Here is a 12,463-nt window from a genome sequence, read left to right as displayed (position 1 = left end):
GTATAGATATGTAAGTATAGATATATGTGTTGTGTACAGGTATAGATATATAAGTATAGATATATAATACGTATTGTTTAAATGTGTATTTGCTACTGTTTTACTTGGTAAATCACTTGGACTAATATAATTGTCTAGTAATTGGGTTTTTTTCTTTACTTTATGTTAGTATAACTGACCTTTAACTTGCAGATTGCACAAGCAAAAAGAAACAGGAGCAAAATTCACTCTGATAGCAATTCTTGGATCTGAAACCCTGAAACCTGGACACTACATCACACATGAAATCCACCCATTCTGCAAACACAGAAAAGGCATGTGAGGATTATCCACAGGTGGCCTGTGTTGGCCGTCTATGTCAGTCCTGGTCTCCTCACACCACAGCGGGCCCATCTCAACATCAAGCATAAAACCCGCTGCAATTCGCACGCACATGGCTCACATCCTCCAGGAGAAAGTGGTCTATGTGAAGGAAGGACCAAAGACACAGAGGGAGGAAACAGTCCCTTGAACTAGAGAATCCAAGAATTACATGGTCCTTTTCCGCACAGTCACAAAGAGGGGGTTCTGGTGCCCCCTCCGATTTTTTTTCAGGCCTCCAGCAAGGGCAGTTTGTACTGATACACAAAAATGTCAGCTCTGCCCCTCAACCATCACCCGACGCCCCCTGGGCCAGACGGTGATGACCTGTACCGGCTTCCCCTCCTCCTGTCATAGCCATGTTCACATGAGAGCTCACAGCAAAAAGCACAAAACCCTCCAACACGATGTGAAGGATGAAGTGTGTTGGGTGAGCATTAAAAAAGAAAAAAGCAGTGTTAGTAACCAAAGAGCCCTAAGAGTATGGCCTGGCTCATCCCCTGGCCAGCGTGAAAAAGACATGCAGGGTAATGATCAAGGGTGTCATCTTAAGAGCCAGATCAACCGGGTTCTAACTCACCACAGAGCACCCTGAATAAGTTACCTAAACTCCCTGAGCATGCTGTAGTATCTGTAATCCCTGGATTATGTATAGGGCAGCAGTGGAGATTACACGAGATGATATATTTCATAAGCGCCCAGTCACTCTGAGCTTGTAATAACTGACTCTTAGCTACCCTTGCGCTAACTTTCAAGGTCTCAACCAACAGTAAGGCAGAATTCTAATAATTTCTAAAGTGAAGAATCTGTTCCAAAGAAGCTGAGAATACATTTTAACCTTTCCCTACTCGTATCCCTTTGCTCGCCTCCATTAATTGTATTATTTTCCTACCAATTCCTACCCTCCATCTAATAAAAAAATCGACAGGCCATTCAATACTCTGGGTCATGTTACTTTTTTATATACCAAGGACGAATCTCTGTGCTTACAGAATAAAGACACCAAGTAAAGCAGGGTTTTTTTGTTTTCTTTCATGTCTCCACTCCTGCCACCACCCATCCCAGCAGTGCCTAAACATGGGGAGGTGATGAAGGGCAGTAGAAATGGAAGAGCGGATGCGTCTCGTCAGTGTCCAAATGAAATAACTTGTGACATGTCGAAGCTAGAGCAGCCGCCTACTAGCTTTGTGCTTACTGATGCCACAGAGCATCCCTGAGGGTCTGTAACCAGGTAGCTGTGGAAAACCTGACTGTTCCCTAGGCTAGCAGCAGCCCAGGACCTGGCGAAATGCTGAGCAGAGCTACTTAAGGCCAAAGAAAGAGAGCAAATGTCCAAGTAAAGGAATGGATAAGGTGTGAAGCAGGGTGGCCAAAGGCAAAGGATGAGGAAGGAAGGACGCTCCCTCACGTGGTGGCGAGTTTCATGGAAGAGCCCAGACCTCTCAGACTCCATTTTTGGTTCCAGAGCAGATGCTGTATCAGGACAAGTAGGGCCGAGAAAGGTACAACTGCTCACACTTTGATTCTTACCTCCAATTCTTATTCCATATATCGTCCTGAAACAATTTGAGAAAAAAAAAATTTGAAGACCCTGATCAAATGTAACTGTCGTGATGAAAACTACACGGTGAAGCAAACTGAATATTTTAAAGGTATCATTCATAACATTTAGAGAACTAAAAAATTTAAAAACTGGAACTGACGTTCAGGAAAGTATCACATACCAAATTTAAGCTTAAAAATGACTACGCTTCTTACAGTATGACTTGCCTATAACGCTCACAATATAAAATTTGGAAAGTCAAAACTGACTCTTTCTGGAACTGAAAAGGCCTTTTACCTCTCAGATCAGGATCTCTAACAGGTTGTATAAGATCTAAATTGTCAGTAAAGGATTATAAGAGACTGATACAGAAGACAAAATCCCTGATACCAAGAGGTTTCTCCCCTCATTTTCTATCATACCTAAGGCTTCTAACACATAGATAATTGTCCAAAACTGTTTCCTTTCTTCCTGTGATGGTTCATTTTACATGTTAACTTGGCTAGGCTCAAGTGTTTGGTCAAACCAAGTGTTTGGTCAAACCAGACTCAATGTTGCTATGGAAGTCTTTTTTTAAATGTGATTAAATCAGGCCCCTATGAGTAAAGCAGGTCACCCTCCATAATGTGGTGGGCCTCACTCAATCAGTCGAAGGCCTTAAGAGCAAAGACTGAGGTTTCTCCCAAGAAGGAATTCTCCTCAAGACTGCAACACAGAAACCCAACCTGAATTTCCAGCCTGCTGCCCTGAAGAATTCAGACTCAAGACTGCAACACCAACTCTTACCTGAACTTCCAGCCTGCCATACAGATTTCAGAGTTGCAGCCTCCATAATTATGGGAGCCAGCTCCTTAAAATCAATCAATAAATCAATCTCTTTCTCTCCACACTCACACACACACACAAACACACACACACACAACTGGTTCTTTTTTGTTTGCTTGTTTGTTGCAGGCACCACTTATGTGATTTGGTGGGTGGATACTTTTGTTTGTTTTGTTTTGGTCTTTTGTTTTAGACTATTCAGAAGAATAAGAGCCTCTAAGATTGCTCATAGTTTTAAGTGGAATTTTCTATCACAAGTGAGAGGTCATGAATAGCGTTCGTTTTAGGTCAGCTGCAACTGGTTCTAATTGGGATTGGTTCTGTTTTCCTGGAAAACCATGACTAATACACTTTCTCTTCACCCTAAAATACCTAATAAAAGCCTTATGGTAAAACACGCACACACACACACACACACACACACACACACAGTGGAGCTATCAGAAAACACCTTCAGTTGAAAAGTTCATGTGAGAAAGAAACCCAGTAAACGGAAGAAATTTGGGGAATTCCCTGGCGGTCCAGTGGTTAGGACTCTGCACTTTCACTGCTGAACAAGACACAGGGCACGGCGGAAAAAAAAAAATAAAAATTTCTTTACAATCAACTTAGATGCCAAGGGACTCTATCACGTCCTATGCCTTTTAACCTATGGAACAAGAACTGCAGGGAGACCAAGAGGGAGAGAAGAAAGCAGGGAAATGGGAAGAGGGAGAGAAAAGAAACCAGAGCAACCTAAACACCCTCAAAAAGGAGCTGCCAGAAATGTCACCGAGGGAAGCACGTTTGAAACAGAAACTTTTTTTTTTTTTTTTTTTTTTTTTTGCGGTACGTGTGCCTCTCACTGCCGTGGCCTCTCCCGCCGCGGAGCACAGGCTCCGAACGCGCAGGCTCAGGGGCCATGGCCCACGGGCCCAGCCGCTCCGCGGCACGCGGGATCCTCCCGGACCGGGGCACGAACCCGTGTCGCCTGCACCGGCAGGCGGACTCCCAACCACTGCGCCACCAGGGAAGCCCATGAAACAGAAACTTTTTTAATGGTACAAACGTATTAATATATTTTAAAGTTACTTGAAGGAAAAAGGAATGGTAGCTTGGGAAGACAAATTCTCCAGATTTCAATGACTGCAATTTACTAATAAGGTTTCCTCTCAATCTTTTACTTGAAAGTGGTTTATTCTTGCTTTATACATAATCTTAAACCTTGCTTATGTGGATTATAAACCAGTGCCACGGTACATCAGCGTAACAAACACAAACAGCTGTAAATGATAAACATCTTAAACCATCAGAATGTAAGAGACTAGTGTGAAGTGACAGTGTTCAAGCATAAAAAAATTAAAAGAACAGTGCCACTCTGGGATCAGCCTGCCTGGGTTTTGAAACTCTCTGTGCTCACAGGCCAAGTTACCTAATCCCTCTGACATTTATTTTCCATATATTCAATGAGGATATCACCACTACCTCACAGGGACGGACTGAGTGCAAATAAAACAACCCAGGCAAAACGCTAAGCACACTGCCTGACACAGAGTAAGGATGCACTGATTTCTGTTATTTCTATTATTTCTATCAAGAAAAGGCTCAGTGATATCAGTTTGCTCTGATCTGGAAGTCAGAATAGCACGCAGAACTTTTAAGCAAAATTTAAAACATTTCCATCCAAAACGGTAAGTTTTTCAAGTGTGGTGCTTCAAGGGGTGCTGAAATTCACTAATTCACAAAGCTGGTCTAAACCTCCAGAATGATTGATAACCAGGATTTCACTATTGCATGTTTCCCTCACAGTAAAAACACTGTAATGCTCTGAATAATCCAAGTGCTGGATTGAAAAAAAAAAAAAAATCTAGATAGTGAAAAGACCCCTTACTTAACTGAGGGCAGCGGACGTATGTGTTTAAAAAGCCCAGACTTTCATCAGTTATCAGAATCCCTGATACCCAGATTTTCGCGGCGCTGGTTGTTTTTTTAATACAGAGATGAATGACTTGACACTGTTTCAGTATTTCTGATGTGCAAGTGGGCAGATAGTGTGGGAGGATGTGATGACTAAGCGTTGAAAAAAAACTTCTGAAGGGTTCCTAAGAGTTGGAGAAGTTAAGCAGTGCAGTGAGTGTGTGAGCAGATAAGACAGAGCTGTAGGCTAATAGCAGCGAACTCCAAGGCAGGGCACCAAGTCTACCGGACGTCCAGCAAGCAGTTACGGAATGGATCCTACATTCTCCTTAGACGCCTCCAGAAAGGAGAATCCCAGAAGGCTGTGCGCCACAGTGAGGTGTGATGCCAGCATCATACAGTTAAGGTCCCACAGAAAACCGTTTGCCCTGACCTGGAGTCTTTAAATGTCATAATACTGAATTCAGAAAGCCAGAAAACAAGTCACTTGAATGACACTTTCAAATCCAAACTTTGTATTTTCTTAATTAGATATAGTTTATAAACTTTCCAAATAAAGCATGAATAATTTTTTTTATTGACGTAAAGTGGATTTACACTGTTGTGTTAATTTCAGGTGTACAGCAAAGTGATTCAGTTATATTTATATATCTGTTTTTTCAGATTCTTTTCCCTTACACGTTATTACAAAATATTGAGTATAGTTCCCTGTGCTATACAGTAGGTTTTCGTTGGTTATTTTTTTATATATAGTAGTGTGTATACGTTAATATTAAATACTACTTTCAAGTTGCCTAGTTTGAGTTACGAGATTTTTTTTAATTAATGCTCACTGGAGAATTTTAACCAGCTCAGGATTAGCAACTGCTTTCAATTTAAAAACTAACAAGAATAAACTGTTATCATATTAAACCATTTTTACTGTACTGATTTCATTTTGGTTCCAATTAAACACCATTGTCAATATAAAGAACTCATCCACAATTAGGAAAAATCAAATGTGAAACCCTCATCAAACAACACTTCAAGTTCCTTGAAATCTTCTTAACTTCAGTACAAAACCAGAGAATCCAAGCAGGGCTATTTCGACACTGATTTAAATGTATGTAAGGACTGTAGTTATGTGGAAAATGGACTGTGATTATTCCATGAAATTTAATGTGTAGTGACACAGACTCCTCTCTCTCTCTCTCTTTTACCCTCCCTCCCTCCCGCTCTCTCTTAAATAAACTATTAAGGGAGGCATGTTTGAATGGAATTGAAACTTCTCCAGGTAGACGTTTGTGGCCCTTCATGTGTCTGCATGAACATTTAGCAAAAGCTTCCCTCCACTTGTACGGCCCAGGAAGCAGGGCTGAGTGTGGAAGCAGAGAAGTAGGATCAATGGGGTCAAGCTTTCCATGACAGACATCAGGATACGGGGAATTTTCCTTCACCGTTAAATGTCACAAAGTCAACTAGGTCTCTTGAAATATTAGTATTATTTGGGGTTTTTTTTAACAGCTATCTTGAGATATAATTCACATAACATACAATTAACCCATTTAAAGTGTTCAATTCAATGGTTTTGGTACATAACATTTTTTAAATTGTGGTAAAAAAATATGCGAACATATTCTTTATCCATTCATCTGTCACTGGGCACTTAGGTAGCTTCCATGTCTTAAATAAAGGATAAAGAAGACATGGTATATATACACAACGGAATATTACTCAGCCACAAAAAAATGAAATAATGCCATTTGCAGCAACATGAATGGACCTAGAGATTATCATACTAAGTGAAGTAAGTCAGACAGAGAAAGACAATTATCATATGAGACGTGGAAAACAAACTTATGGTTACCAGAGGGGATGACGGGGGGACGGGGTGGGGAAGATAAATTAGGATATACACACACGACTATTAAATATACATACTGCTATTAAATATGCAGCATAAAATTTGCCACTTTAACCTTCTTTAAGAGTACAATTCAATGGCAGTAATGACATTCACAATGTTACACAACCATCATCATTATCTAGTTCCAAAAATTGTTAACACCCCAAACAGAAACTCTGTAACCATTACGCGATAAATCGCCGTTCTCTGCTCCCCCCAGCCCCTGGTAACCTCCATTTCACTTTCTGTCTTGATAAGTTTGCCTATGCTAGATAGTTCATATAAGTGGAACCACACAACGTTTATCCTTTTGTATCTGACATAATGTCTTCAAGATTTATCCATGTTGCAAAAAAAGATAAAAAGTAAAATAAATAGTTATCGATGTTGCAGCTTGTGTCAGGCTTTCCTTTCTTCTGAAGACTGAATAACATTCCATTGTATGTATATACCACATTTTGTTTATCCATTCATCTATCGATGGACATTTGGGATGTTTCCATCCTTTGGCTGTTGTGAATAGTGCTGCGACGAACATTATCATACGAGTATTTGTTTGCGTCCCTGATTACGGTTCCTTTGGACATATACCTAAGAGCGGACTTGCTGGGTCATACGGTAATTCTGTGCTTAGCTTTCCGAGGAGCCAACACACTGCTCCCTCGTGGCTGCCCCGTCTTACATTCCCATCAGCACACATGCTCACCAACAATAACTTTCCATTTTTAAATTACACCTATTGTACAATATTAGGAGTGAAATGGTATTTCATTGCATTTTTTTAACATCTCTATTGGCGCATAATCGCTTTACAGTGTTGTGTTAGTTGCTGCTGTATAACAAAGTGAATCAGCCATATGCATATGTATATCCCCATATCCCCTCCCTCTTGCGTCTCCCTCCCACCCTCCTTATCCCACCCCTATTTGCATTTTCCTAATGGCTAATGATGCTCAACATCTTTTCATATGCTTACTGGCCATCTGTATATCTTCTTTGGAGAAATATCTACTCAAGTCCTTTGGCCAACTTTTTTTTTTACTTTTATTTATTTTTGGCTGTGTTGGGTCTTCGTTGCTGCGTGCGGGCTTTCTCTAGTTGTGGCGAGCGGGGGCTACTCTTTGTTGCAGTACACGGGCTTCTCAGGGCAGTGGCTTCTCTTGTTGCGGAGCACAAGCCCTAGCACGCGGGCTTCAGTAGTTGTGGCACATGGGCTCAGTAGTTGTGGCTCGTGGGCTCAGTAGTTGTGGCACACGGGCTTAGTTCCTCCGCAGCATGTGGGATCCTCCCCATCAGGGATGGAACCCGTGTCCCCTGCATCGGCAGGTGGACTCCCAACCACTGCGCCACCAGGGAAGTCCCTTGACCATCTTTTAGCTGAGTTATCTTTTATCCTTCAGTTGTAGGAGTTCTTTATGTATTCTGGCTATTAAACCTTTATCGAACACATGATTTCAAAATATTTTCTCTCACTCCATCAACTGTCTTTTCACTTTCTTGACAGTGTCCCCTAATACCCCAAAGTTCTGAATTTTGAGGAAGTCCAATTTATCTATTTTTTATTACGTTGCTTGTACTTTTTTTTTTTTTTTTTTGCGGTACACGGGCCTCTCATTGTTGTGGCCTCTCCCGTTGCGGAGCACAGGCTCCGGACGCGCAGGCCCAGCGGCCATGGCTCACGGGCCTAGCCACTCCGTGGCATGTGGCATCTTCCCGGACCGGGGCACGAACCCGTGTCCCCTGCATCGGCAGGCGGACTCTCAACCACTGCGCCACCAGGGAAGCCCCATTGCTTGTACTTTTGGTGTCATATCTAGAATCCATTTCCCATATAGATTATTCTTGAAGGAAGTTTTTCCTTTTCATTCTTTGTCCTATTTCTTACTCTGCATTACACACTAGAACATTTGGATTCTGACCACCACAATTAACACTGGTAGGACACATTTCAGAGCATATTTGGAAATGAAGAATATTTCTACTGTAAATTATTAGAGAAATGTACACTTGACAACCTTGATGTTTTACATACAGATGGGGAAAAGCTGAAGCAATCTCACAGAAAGTATGATGCTGACAGCCTAGAAAAAGACCTAAGTCTGAGACTCTGTACACACATTAAGTTTTCTGAGTAGAAAGTGTGAAGAATGAAGGAAATCTTGGAGAGACAGAACCCAAGGGACCGCTCCTCCAGAATCAGTTGGGTGGAGTTCTCACTGATCCAAGCCTAAAGCTCTGTCTAGCTCTCCTGCAAACTGCCCCAGTGCAATGAATTTTGTTTTAACAATAAAATAAACATAAGTGTCAAAATAACTGGAATTACTGTTTTCCTGTGCAGTATGTATGAGGCCACCTAACTATTCTCTTTTGATCGAATAAAGGAGGGTTTAATTTCAATTTAACCATCTGACATGTCATAAATGTACACGTCATCCTCAGCGTCCACCTGGGAGCAGGGCTGGGGAAAAAAAAGTCGATCCCCTTAGGACTGTTTGAATGGGACAATTTGGACAAAAGTAAACTGTCATCAATAATTTCCTTCCAAAAATGAATGCTGCGTTATCTGTATCACTACAGATTTATTAATTACAGTATGCCATTAATTATGTGTCTTAAATACCTTTCTCCATGTTTTTTATTACAAGATTAAATTTACTGTTACAAAACCATGGATAAACAAAACATTATACGTAGAAATAAGAACTGTTAGTAATTACCAAGAGTAAAGAGGGGAGAAAGGAACACCATCCCCCAAACCAGTAGCCTATGGAGGTTGTAAATGTCTTACAAATGTCATTCAGAAATTATATCTTACATAAAACCTAAGTTTAACAAAAATATCCTCATACCCTTAGACTATAAACAGCCACCACCAAAAGACAGTACCTAATACTCAAGGGGATAGTGACACAACTAAAGATTTTTAAAAATAAAAAAGGATATTAAGAGGCTGAGATTACAGAGGCCTGGGGGTGAATGCCATCCGTCGCTAAGCAGGAAGCCACAGAAGCTATGCTGCTTTAGAATCAAACGAAATGGAATTCCAGTTTGAGTTTAAAGCTCATAAGAAAGCTCAGATAGGAGACTGATGGCAAAATGTCAGATAACAGCTACACAGAAGGCCCTTGAGGACAGAGAACAGTGGGCTCCCTCTCTACCCTGAGAAATTTCTTACACTGTAATTTGAACGAACTTCTAACACTTCAGAGAACCATCATGAAATGCACTGTTTTGATGAGACTCCTAAAGAAAACTGAACTCTGCTCTGATTCTTATCAGCTCCAAGAAGCTGTGAGATAAGGTTTCATCACAATCGCCGTATCTTGTGATTTCAAATTAAGAACAAAAAAAGATGGACTTCCTATGACTCGGGTCCCAGTATCCCAGTAAATCTCAGGGCGGCGGGGGGGGGGGGGGGGGGGGGGGGGGGAATTTCTGCCCAGATTCTACAACCCTTGGGGATGAAGTGGTGTGGGGAAGGCTGTTCTTGCATAAGGCAGACACACCAGAGCCTAACAGGCTGGCTGCATGCAATAACTTCAGTCCCAAATATGGGAATGAGGGTTCCTTCAGGCACATAAACTCCAACTAGAAAGAGACCTGGAGGGCTTACGGGACACCAGCTCCAGGACATCTTGACTGACACGCTTCTATAACATCTGTTTTGCTCTTTAGTGTTACACACCCAGGAATTACTCAGATTTGCCAAGACGGGCTCCCAGCTGGAGCTTGAAGGCACAGGGCTTCCTTCCTTCCGAGATCCGGGGGCTGCGTGATTAAAACATCACCATCACCTTGTGTGTCTTTCAGTCAATCAATGCGGAAGAGATTATTTCACAGTTTCTGTAAAGAGGGTACCATGCTCACTTCAGAGAATAAAGGAAGTCATTGTACAGAAAAACACAGCTTTTTATCTCGGTCTGATGTACACTGAAGTCAATGCCCGTGGTTTATGCACTTGTGAGACGTAGGGTTACTTCTCTACATCCAAACAAAACACCAGGGAGAAAGTAATCATAAGGCCCATAATAATGAATAATAAGGCACCCTCCATTAAGTTAATGCCCATGAAATCTAGCTCAGAAGCTGCCTCTCCATGCTAAGGGCACCGCACGCTCACAGGAGCACACGCTTCAGGAACATGGGGGCCCGGTTTCCTTTGTGCAGAAGGGGATCAGAGTGATGTGTAAGAAAATTAAAGCTGTGGGGCTCCTCGTGGCAGGGGAAGGAGAGAGCCCACGAGAGCACGTACTGATGTCAGTGAGCATTGCAACCAAAGGGCTGAGTGCAAAGGATTCTCCTCAATATCTTCAGGTGGGATGTCCTTTGTAAACATATTATAAAATCTTTACTGACAGGTTAGCTTTTTCTCTATAGTTACAGAATGGCCGGCTGGAAAAAACACTGAAAAACTCCCCTTGGAAAAGAGAAAGGATGGAATCATTAAGAAAAGAAAACAACAAGTAAACATTTAAAAACCCTGCGTTCGGGCTTCCCTGGTGGTGCAGTGGCTGAGAGTCCGCCTGCCGATGCAGGGGACACGGGTTCTTGCCCCGGTCCGGGAGGGTCCCACATGCCGCAGAGCAGCTGGGCCTGTGAGCCATGGCTGCTGAGCCTGCGCGTCCGGAGCCTGTGCTCCGCAACGGGAGAGGTCACAGCAGTGAGAGGCCCGCGTACCGCAAAAACAAACAAACAAACAAACAAACAAAAAACCTGCGTTCACTTCTCCAAAGGAAATAGGGACCGGTAGTTTGGAGGAGTATTGAGGAACAGGAATAGTACAGATCATTTTTATTTCTAAAACTTACTCTTTTCACCCAACATATATGTTATGGAAGCGGTGTCTAAAAACTGAATCCTTAAAAATTGAATTCAAATGTACACGGACTTGAAGCGCCCGTTATTTAAGGAAACAATTTTTTTTCTCTAAAAAATAATACTGAGTGGTTTTCAAAGTAAAGAGTGCATCAGCCGGTGCTGGGCCCCCTGCTCTGTCTGAGCTTCCGATGCAGGTGTGGGGTAGGGCCCACGCGCTTTGAGAACCCTACGGGGTCAGCCTGGACAATCTGGATGTGTTTGGCTTGGGGTGTGGATGTGTTTGCAGCTCCCCAGGCAAAGTTCATTTGTGTTTGTGGAGTGTCACGAGTTGTCACATTGTAGTTGTTGGTTTTCCTGAGAGAGAACACAGCATGGTTGGTGGAATGAGCTTGGCTTTTCCAGGAAAGGGACCTACAGCTGAACCTGAATCCTGCCACTCACGTTATTAGCTGTATGACCTTAAAACTGCTGGTTCCTCTTATGTAAAACAAAGATAATACACCCTACCATCTCAAGACTGTACTAAATAATGAATAAATGAAGATTATTTACCTCGCCTTGTTCCAGAGTATGTATTGAAAGTATACATCAAGAGTGGTGAAAAAACAAGATAACATACATTAAGCAAAAATAGGGAAATAAAATAGCACAAATGTGGATAAGACAAAACACATCCCACAGACAGCGACACACACTACAGATAAGCCACAAATTTGCCTGCAAACTTTCAGCAGTCAAGGTGAAAACGCAAATTGCTCATTTACACAACTCGGCATCCACAGAATAAAAGCAGACCACTTGTTCTGGAAAAACAGAACAATATTCCCGGTACTAAAAGAATGAACACGTCCCCCAGCTGCTGGTCTTTCGCAGCAAACTTTCTGTAGACACAACCTCAGTATAACGTCCCCCCTACAGAGCCGTGTTCACACTGACGGGTCCGGTGGGACACGGCCCAGGGTCCACGCACAGCACAGGCCTCCGGCCTGTCCTGACTCCAGCTTTTATGTGGCAATCACTGACCTACTGCATTTCCCGAGAAGTGGCTGGACTACAGCTCCTCCAGGTTGTGTCTGTGAAACGAAGACTCATGCACCTCATTAAGGGCTGAGGCGAGAGGGGATATTTTTACTAAA

The 12,463-nt window shown here is 42.4% G+C and overlaps 1 protein-coding gene across 1 annotated transcript in view; it reads right to left on the bottom strand.

Moving 5' to 3' along the window:
* Positions 1 to 12,463, bottom strand: part of PDE10A (phosphodiesterase 10A) — a 310,755-nt gene that overhangs the window by 271,765 nt on the left and 26,527 nt on the right. The window lies entirely within an intron of this gene.

Source organism: Phocoena sinus, chromosome 12 (genome assembly GCF_008692025.1).
Source record: "Phocoena sinus isolate mPhoSin1 chromosome 12, mPhoSin1.pri, whole genome shotgun sequence".
NCBI classification, from domain to species: domain Eukaryota; kingdom Metazoa; phylum Chordata; class Mammalia; order Artiodactyla; family Phocoenidae; genus Phocoena; species Phocoena sinus.
This window is presented reverse-complemented; position numbering and strand designations above follow the sequence as displayed.